The sequence below is a fragment of the Arachis hypogaea genome, chromosome 11 (assembly GCF_003086295.3).
Source record: "Arachis hypogaea cultivar Tifrunner chromosome 11, arahy.Tifrunner.gnm2.J5K5, whole genome shotgun sequence".
NCBI classification, from domain to species: domain Eukaryota; kingdom Viridiplantae; phylum Streptophyta; class Magnoliopsida; order Fabales; family Fabaceae; genus Arachis; species Arachis hypogaea.
The window spans coordinates 72,426,607-72,437,131 of record NC_092046.1 but is presented as its reverse complement, the minus strand read 5'-3'; the positions used below and the strand labels follow the sequence as shown (position 1 = coordinate 72,437,131).

At 37.0% G+C, this 10,525-nt stretch overlaps 1 non-coding gene across 1 annotated transcript; it reads right to left on the bottom strand.

Annotated features, from left to right (window-relative positions):
* Positions 1-5,869: 5,869 nt before the first annotated feature.
* Positions 5,870-5,977, bottom strand: LOC112724889 (small nucleolar RNA R71). Its single transcript, XR_003164029.1, has one exon. It is a non-coding gene; the product is annotated as a small nucleolar RNA R71 (small nucleolar RNA).
* Between the last annotated feature and the right edge of the window lie 4,548 nt (positions 5,978-10,525).

The following is a 10,525-nucleotide window of genomic DNA, read 5'->3' as shown; positions in this document are numbered from 1 at the left end:
AAGTTAACGTGGATCATTTTGGTTTGGAACGTTAGTGAAAAAGGTGATCATCACTAACGTTCTCGAACCCACATTTTCACTTAACGTTAACACCACTAACGTCCTAACTAACGTCCATGCCTAACTCACACTTTTTCTGCAAGAAAAGCCGAGCCCACTGAAGATTGTAACTGCTTCAACTCAAGATTGAAGGCCCATATCCAAGACTTGAAGAGCCAACTAGAAGATTAGAAGAGTAGTATATATAGGAGTAGTTTTGAACTAATAGAGAGCTTTTGGCATTTTGGAGAACTACACCCTGTATATTTTACTTTCTCTGTAATTTCTAGTTAATTTGACAATGCATTCTTCTTTATCTTCTTCCATTTCCAGAGCTATGAACAACTAAACCCCTTTTCATTAGGTTAGGGAGCTCTGTTGTAATTTGATGTATCAATAATTGTTTTCATTATTCTTCTTCTTTCTTTTCTCTTGATTTTACTAGAAGGCTTTCAATCTTCATCCAATTGGGTAGTTGTCTTGAAAAAGAAGCTATTCATACTTGGATCTCTTCGGAACCTTGGAAGAGGAATGAAGAGATCATGCTAGAAATGCTTTCTCATGTTGGACCAAATTGGGGTTTGGATGGATATAGTGACATATAATCCTACCAACACTTTGATTTGGGAATACATGTGGTATAATCAGTGACCTTACTTCATCTCTTCTCATAAGCAATTAGACCAAGGAATTGGCTATTGATTAAGATTTAAGAGATTGAATTACCAAGGAATTGGAATTCAATCACTTAAGATTGCCAAAGAGATCAATAAATGCATTGATTGAGGAAGAGATGAGAATGAACTTGATCCAGAGAATACATCATCTCCTGATCCCAATGAATCCCCCATTTCTGATCTTCCCCATTCTCTTTATTTTCTGCCATCTACTTTTATGCTCATTTTCCCAATTCCCCATTTAAGATTCTGCAATTTACTTTCCGCCATTTATATTCTGCTCTTTATTTCCAGCATTTATATTTTCTGTTATTTACTTTCCCGCCATTTATGTTTCTACAAATCTCAACTAAATTTCTGCTTAGCTCAACTAGAACATTCCTCTGATTAAAGTTGCTTGACCAATCAATCCCTGTGGGATTCGACCTCACTCTATTGTGAGTTTTTACTTCACGACAATTCGGTATACTTGCCGAAGGGAGATTTGTTGAGAGACAATCTGTGCATCAAGTTTATGGCGCTGTTGCCGGGGATTGATTTTGTATTAACAATGATTAAGTTGGTGGATAACTAGATTGAGCATTTTTCTTTTGTTTTGTTTAATTTTATTTGAGTGATTTACTTTCAGTTTTAGTTATTTTCGTCTCTTTACCCCTTACCTGTTTGTGGTGTTATCTTCAATTTTTTTTACAATTCAGTTCACTAACCCACTAACTATTTGATATATTGCATCACTCACACTAACAGCACCCCTAATAGGAGTAACTTCTCCATCAATTCTCTTTTCTGCTTTTTGCTCTGTTGGTTGTATGACAGGTAGAAGAAGCGGGGCTTCAACTTCCTTTGATTCTGAACCTGAGAGGACCTTCCTTAGATTAAGGAGGGAAGTAAGAGGAAAAAGAGTCGTTGGTATTGAGGAAGAGGAGGAGTATTTTGAACCAAACATGGAGGAGAATATGGAGAACCACCATGAAGAAGAGGCTCACAACCATGGCAGAGAAGGTCCAGCAAATCATGCTGGGCAAGAGAGAAGAGTTCTGGGCTCTTACATCAATCCAAACCCAAGAAATTGCGGAAGTAGGATCCAAAAACCAACCATACATGCCAATAACTTTGAACTAAAGCCACAGCTCATCACCCTTATGATGAGCGGACAATTTATACGCTTTTTGGCATTGTTTTTACATAGTTTTCAGTATGATTTAGTTAGTTTTCATTATATTTTTATTAGTTTTTAATTAAAATTCACATTTCTGGACTTTACTATGAGTTTGTGTGTTTTTCTGTGATTTCAGGTATTTTCTGGCTGAAATTGAGGGACTTGAGCAAAAATCAGATTCAGAGGTTGAAGAAGGACTACAGATGCGGTTGGATTCTGACCTCCCTACACTCAAAGTGGCTTTTCTGGAGCTACAGAACTCCAAATGGCGCGCTTCCAATTGCGATGGAAAGTAGACATCCAGGGCTTTTCAGAAATATATAATAGTCCATACTTTGCCCGAGTTTAGATGACGCAAACTGGCATTGAACGCCAGTTCCATGTTGCAGTCTGGCGTTCAGCGCCAGAAACAAGTTGCAAAGTGGAGTTCAACGCTAGAAACACGTTACAAACTGGCGTTCAACTCCAAAAATGACCTCTCCACGTGAAAGCTTCATGCTCAGCCCAACCACACACCAAGTGGGCCCCGGAAGTGGATTTCTACATCAATTACTTATTTCTGTAAACCCTAGTAACTAGTTTAGTATAAATAGGACTTTTTACTATTGTATTGACATCTTCGGATCATCTTTAGTTTCATCTTTAGATCACGTTTGGGGGCTGGCCATTCGGCCATGCCTGAACCTTCATCATTTATGTATTTTCAACGGTAGAGTTTCTACACACCATAGATTAAGGTGTGGAGCTCTGCTATTCCTCAAAGATTAATGCAAAGTACTACTATTTTTCTATTCAATTCAACTTATTCCGCTTTTAAGATATTCATTCGCACTTCAACATGAATGTGATGATCGTGACAAAGTCATCATCATTCCCCTATGAACGCGTGCCTGACAACCACTTCCGTTCTACCTTCGATTGAATGGATATCTCTTGGATATCTAATACAGGGGACCGAGTTCGAGTTATTAGTGTCTTCGTGGTATAAGTTAGAACCCATGGATGGCCATTCCTGAGATCTGGAAAGTCTAAACCTTGTCTGTGGTATTCCGAGTAGGATCTGGGAAGGGATGGCTGTGACGAGCTTCAAACTCGCGAGTGCTGGGCGTAGTGACAGACGTAAAAGGATAGTAAATCCTATTCCAGTATGATCGAGAACTGACAGATGATTAGCCATGTAGTGACAGCGCATTGGACCATTTTCACAGGAGGATGAGATGTAGCCATTGACAACGGTGATGCCCTACATAAAGCTTACCATGGAAAAGAGTAGGATTGATTGGATGAAGACAACAGGAAAGCAGAGATCAGAGGAACGAAAGCATCTCTATACGCTTATCTAAAATTCTCACCAATGAATTACATAAGTACCACTATCCTATTTTATATTTTATTTATTTTCATCCACTATAATTTCTTAATACAATTTAATCCGCCTGACTGAGATTTACAAGGTGACCATAGCTTGCTTCAAGCCGACAATCTCTGTGGGATCGACCCTTACTCACGTAAGGTGTATTACTTGGATGACCCAGTGCTCTTGCTGGTTAGTTGTACGAAGTTGTGAAACAGATATAAGATCATGAACGTCCGTATTGAGTTTTTAGCGCCATTACCAAGGAATGGAATGATCAGGATTTCGCACACCAAGTTTTTGGCACCATTGCCGGGGATTGTTCGAGTTTGGACAACTGACGGTTCATCTTGTTGCTCAGATTAGGTAATTTTCTTTTTCGTTTTATTTTCAAAAAAAAAATTTAAATATTTTCAAAAATATTTTTATTTAGAATTTTTAAGAATGAATTCTAGTGTTTCAGATGATGCTTCTATCATCACAGGAGCTAGTTGATTCCCATCAATTTGGCTGTTGTATGTAATGTTCTGCTGAAGCTTGTTCTGCCCTGTCTAATCTCTTTAGACTGAAGCTTTAGACTAACATTGCATGATTTCTAGAATTCTTATTAAAAATTTTGAAATCCTTATTTTCTTTTTCAAAATAATTTTCGAAAAATACCAAAAACATTAATAAATTCATAAAAACAAAAAATTTTGTGTTTCTTGTTTGAGTCTAGGGTCAGTTTTTAAGTTTGGTGTCAATTGCATTTTTTCTAAAAATTTATGCATTTTTCGAAAATTTATGCATTCATAGTGTTCTTCATGATCTTCAAGTTGTTCTTGGTAAGTCTTCTTGTTTGATCTTCATATTTTCTTATTTTGTGTCTTTTCTTGTTTTTCATATGCATTTTTAATTTGTTAGTTTCTGAAGTTTGAAAATTTCTAAGTTTGGTGTCTTGCATGTTTTTCTTTTCTTAAAAATTTTCAAAAAAGTTCTTGATGTTCATCTTGACATTCAAAGTGTTCTTGGTGTTCATCTTGACATTCATAGTGTTCTTGCATGCATCACATGTTTTAATCCAAAATTTTCATGCATTGAGTCAATTTTGTGTTTTTCTCTTTCTTCATTAAAAATTCAAAAATATCTTTCCCTTTTTCTTCTCATCAAATTTGAAAATTTGAGTTGACTTTTTCAAAAATTTTTAAAATCAAGTTGTTTCTTATGAGTCAAATCAAATTTTCAATTTAAAAATTCTATCTTTTGCAAATCTTTTTCAAAAATAAAATCTTTTTCAAAATTTCTTTCTAATATTTTCGAAAATTTTTCAAATTAATTTTCAAAAATCTTTTTCTTAATTTTAGTTCATGATTTTCGAATTAGTTACTAACATTTAATGTGATTGATTCAAAAATATTAAGTTGTTACTTGCCTAGTAAGAAAGGTTCAATCTTTAAACTCTAGAATCATATCTTTTTAGTTTCTTGTTAGTCAAGTAATCAACTTTAGTTTTCAAAATCAAATTTTTTTAATTTTCTTTTCAAATCTTTTTCAAATTAAAATTTCAATCATATCTTTTTCAAATTCAATTTCAAAATCTTTTCTAACTTCTTATTTTTTTAAAATTGATTTTCAAATCTTATCTTTTTGTTTCAATCATATCTTTTTAAATTTCAATCATATCTTTTTCAAAAACAAAATTCAAAACTTTTTCAATCAATCTTATCTTTTTGTTTCAATCATATCTTTTTCAAAACTACCTAACTAATCATCTCTCTTATTTTCGAAAATTCCCTCTCTCCTTTTTCAAAATTCCTTTTTAATTAACTAATTGTTTTAATTTTAATTTAATTTCAACTTTAATTTTTTAAATCTAACTTTCAATTTTAATTTTTATTTTAATTAAATTTCGAAATTCTCTCTCTCTCATCTCCTTCTATTTATTTATTCATCTACTAACACTTCTCTCCCATCCAAAAATTCGAACACCACCTCCTTCTCTGTGTTCGAGTTTTTCCTCTTCTCTTCTTTACATTACATTCTTTTCTTTTTCTACTCACACAAAGGAATCACTATACTGTGACATAGAGGATTCCATATTTTCTTTGTTATTCCCTTCTTTGTCATATGAGCAGGATCAAGGACAAGAATATTCTTGTTGAAGCAGATGCTGAACCTGAAAAGACTCTGAAAAGGAAACTAAGAGAAGCTAAAATACAACAACCTAAAGACAACCTTACAGGAATTTTCGAACAAGAAGAGGAGATGGTAGCTGAAAATAATAATAATGCAAGGAGGATGCTTGGTGACTTTACTGCACGTAATTCCAATTTACATGGAAGAAGCATCTCCATTCCTGCCATTGGAGCAAACAATTTTGAGCTGAAACCTCAATTAGTTTCTCTGATGCAACAGAACTGCAAGTTTCATGGACTTCCATCTGAAGATCCTTTTCAGTTCTTAACTGAGTTCTTGCAGATCTGTGATACTGTTAAGACCAATGGGGTTGACCCCGAGGTCTATAGGTTTATGCTTTTCCCGTTTGCTGTAAGAGACAGAGCTAGAGTGTGGTTGGACTCTCAACCCAAAGATAGCCTGAACTCTTAGGATAAGCTGGTCACGACTTTCTTAGCAAAGTTCTTTCCTCCTCAAAAGCTGAGTAAGCTTAGAGTGGATGTTCAAACCTTCAGACAGAAAGAAGGTGAATCCCTCTATGAAGCTTGGGAGAGATATAAGCAACTGACCAAAAAGTGTCCTTCTGACATGCTTTCAAAATGGACCATCCTGGATATATTCTATGATGGTCTGTCTGAATTAGCTAAGATGTCATTGGATACTTCTGCAGGTGGATCCATTCACCTAAAGAAAACGCCTGCAGAAGCTCAAGAACTCATTGACATGGTTGCTAATAACCAGTTTATGTACACTTCTGAGAGGAATCCTATGAGTAATGGGAAGCCTCAGAAGAAGGAAGTTCTTGAAATTGATACTCTGAATGCCATATTGGCTCAGAATAAAATATTAACTCAGCAAGTCAATATGATTTCTCAGAGTCTGAATGGAATGCAAGCTGCATCAAACAGTATTCAAGAGGCATCTTCTGAGGAAGAAGCTTATGATCCTGAGAACCTTGCAATAGCAGAGGTGAATTACATGGGTGAACCCTATGGAAATACCTATAATCCCTCATAGAGAAATCACCCAAATCTCTCATGGAAGGATCAACAAAAGCCTCAACAAGGCTTTAATAATGGTGGAAGAAACAGGTTTAGCAATAGCAAGCCTTTTCCATCATCCACTCAGCAAAAGACAGAGAGTTCTGAGCAGACCCCATCTAGCTTGGCAAACATAGTCTCTGATCTATCTAAGGCCACTCTAAATTTTATGAATGAAACAAGGTCCTCCATTAAAAATTTGGAAGCACAAGTGGGCCAGCTGAGTAAAGGAATCACTGAAACCCTTCCTAGTACTCTCCCAAGCAATACAGAAGAGAATCCAAAAGGAGAGTGAAAGGCCATTGAATTGATTACCATGGTCGAACCTGTAAGGGAGGAAGAGGACGTGAATCCCAGTGAGGAAGACCTCCTGGGACGTCCAGAGATTAATAAGGAGCTTTCCTCTGAGGAACCAAAGGACTCTGAGGCTCATCTGGAGACCATAGAGATTCCATTAAACCTCCTTGTGCCATTCATGAGCTCTGATGAGTATTCTTCTTCTGAAGAGAATGAGGATGTTACTGAAGAGCAAGTTGCCAAGTACCTTGGTGCAATCATAAAGCTAAATGCCAAATTATTTGGTAATGAGACTTGGGAAGATGAACCTCCCTTGCTCACCAATGAACTGAGTGATCTGGATCAACTGAGATTGCCTCAGAAGAAACAGGATCCTGGAAAGTTCTTAATACCTTGTACCATAGGCACCATGACCTTTGAGAAGGCTCTATGTGACCTTGGGTCAGGGATAAACCTCATGTCCCTCTCTGTAATGGAGAAACTGGGAATCTTTGAGGTACAAGCTGCCAGAATCTCACTAGAGATGGCAGACAACTCTAGAAAGCAGGCTTATGGACTAGTAGAGGACGTGTTAGTAAAGGTTGAAGGCCTTTATATCCCTGCTGATTTCATAATCCTGGATACTGGGAAGGATGAGGATTAATCCATCATTCTTGGAAGACCCTTCCTAGCCACAGCAAGAGCTGTGATTGATGTGGACAGAGGAGAATTGATCCTTCAACTAAATGAGGATAACCTTGTGTTTAAAACTCAAGGATCTCCTTCTGTAACCATGGAGAGGAAGCATGAAAAGCTTCTCTCACTGCAAAGTCAACCAAAGCCCCCACAGTCAAACTCTAAGTTTGGTGTTGGGAGGCCTCAGTCAAACTCTAAGTTTGGTGTTGAACTCCCATATCCAAACTCTAAGTTTGGTGTTGGGAGTCTATAAAATTGACCTGATCACCTGTGTGGCTCCTTGAGAGCCCACTGTCAAGCTATTGACATTAAAGAAGCGCTTGTTGGGAGGCAACTCAATTTTTATTTATCTAATTTTATTTTTATTTTTATTGTTCTTTCATGTTTTATTAGGTTCATGATCATGTAGAGTCACAAAATAAATCCAAAAATTAAAAACAGAATCAAAAACATCAGAAGAAAAATCACACCCTGGAGGAAGGACTTACTGGCATTTAAACGCCAGTAAGGAGCATCTGGCTGGTGTTTAACGCCAGAACAGAGCATGAAACTGGCGTTAAACGCCAGAAACAAGCAGCATTTTGGCGTTTAAACGCCAGGAATACACCCTGAGAATAGCTAGCGCTGAACACCAGAAACAAGCATGAAGCTAGCGTTCAACGCCAGAAACATGCTGCACATGGGGGTTGAACGCCCAGAATAAGCATCACTTCGGCGTTTAAATGCCAGAAATACATGCAAAGGCATTTTGCATGCCTAATTGGTGAAGGGATGTAAATCCTTGACACCTCAGGATCTGTGGACCCCACAGGATCTGTGGACCCCACAGAATCCCCACATACCTCCACTCACCTTCCCTCCATATAATCCTATATCACCCTTTCCCGAGAACCCTTCACCAATCACCTCAATCTCTCATCCCTTCTGTTTTCCATTCACCACTCACATCCATACACCCCACCTACCTTCAAAATTCAAAATCTCTTTCCCACCCAATCCCACCCATATAGCCGAATACACATATCCCTCCATCTCCTCCGTATCTTCTTCTTCTTCTTCTATTCTTTCTTTTTTTGCTTGAGGGCGAGCAACATTCTAAGTTTGGTGTGGTAAAAGCATAGCTTTTTTTTGTTTTGTTTTTCCATAACCATTGATGGCACCTAAGGCCAGAGAAACCTCTAGAAAGAGGAAAGGGAAGACAAAAGCTTCCACCTCCGAGTCATAGGAGATGGAGAGATTCATCTCAAGGGTCTATAGCTCAGTGGTAGAACATTTGACTGCAAATCAAGAGATCCCTGAGATACCTCAGGGGATACATTTTCCTCCACACAATTATTGGGAGCAACTAAGGGTGGAACATCAAGAGCACTCCATCATCCTTCATGAAATTAGAGAAGATCAAAGAGCAATGAGGGAGGAGCAACAAAGACAAGAAAGAGACATAGAGGAGCTCAAAAGCACCATTGGTTCTTCAAGAAGAGGAAGACGCCACCCTCACTAAGGTAGACTCATTCCTTAATCTCTTTGTCTATTTATTTTACTGTTTTTCGATTTTTGAGCTTTATGTTTATTTATGTTTTTGTCTTATTACATGATCATTAGTAGTTAAGTGTCTATGCCTTAAAGTTATGAATGTCCTATGAATCCATCATCTTTCTTAAATGAAAAATGTTTTAATTACAAAAGAACAAGAAGTACATAGTTTCAAATTCATCCTTGAAACTAGTTTAATTATCTTGATGTGGTGACAATACTTTTTGTTTTCTGAATGAATGCTTGAACAGTGCATATATCTTTTGAAGTTGTTGTTTAAGAATGTTAAATATGTTGGCTCTTGAAAGAATGATGAACAGGAGAAATGTTATTTGATAATCTGAAAAATCATAAAAATGATTCTTGAAGCAAGAAAAAGCAGTGAATACAAAAGCTTGCAGAAAAAAACAGATATAGGGGAAAAAAAAGGAAAAGAAAAAGCAAGCAGAAAAAGCCAAAAGCTCTTAAAACCAAAAGGCAAGAGCAAAAAGCCAATAGTCCTTAAAACCAAAAGGCAAGGGTAATAAAAAGGATCCAAGGCTTTGAGCATCAGTAGATAGGAGGGCCTAAAGGAATAAAATCCTGGCCTAAGTGGCTAAACCAAGCTATCCCTAACCATGTGCTTGTGGCGTGAAGGTGTCAAGTGAAAACTTGAGACTGAGCGGTTAAAGTCAAGGTCCAAAGCAAAAGAAGAGTGTGCTTAAGAACCCTGGACACCTCTAATTGGGGACTTTAGCAAAGCTGAGTCACAATCTGAAAAGGTTCACCCAGTTATGTGTCTGTGGCATTTATGTATCCGGTGGTAATACTGGAAAACAAAGTGCTTAGGGCCACGGCCAAGACTCATAAAGTAACTGTGTTCAAGAATCAACATAATGAACTAGGAGAATCAATAACACTATCTGAACTCTGAGTTCCTATAGATGCCAATCAATCTGAACTTCAATGGATAAAGTGAGATGCCAAAACTATTCAAGAGGCAAAAAGCTACAAGTCCCGCTCATCTGATTGGAGCTATGTTTCATTGATAGTTTGGAATTTATAGTATATTCTCTTCTTTTTATGCTATTTGATTTTTAATTGCTTGGAGACAAGCAACAATTTAAGTTTGGTGTTGTGATGAGTGGATAATTTATATGCTTTTTGGCATTATTTTTACATAGTTTTCAGTATGATTTAGTTAGTTTTCATTATATTTTTATTAGTTTTTAATTAAAATTCACATTTTTGGACTTTACTATGAGTTTGTGTGTTTTTCTATGATTTCAGGTATTTTCTGGCTAAAATTGAGGGACTTGAGCAAAAATCAGATTCAGAGGTTGAAGAAGGACTGCAGATGCTGTTGGATTCTGACCTCCCTGCACTCAAAGTAGATTTTCTGGAGCTACAGAACTCTAAATGGCGTGCTTCCAATTGCGTTGGAAAGTAGACATCCAGGGCTTTCCAGAAATATATAATAGTTTATACTTTTCTCGAGTTTAGATGACGCAAACTGGCGTTGAACGCCAGTTCCATGTTGTAGTCTGGCGTTCAGCGCCAGAAACAAGTTGCAAAGTGGAGTTCAACGCCAGAAACACGTTACAAACTGGCGTTCAAC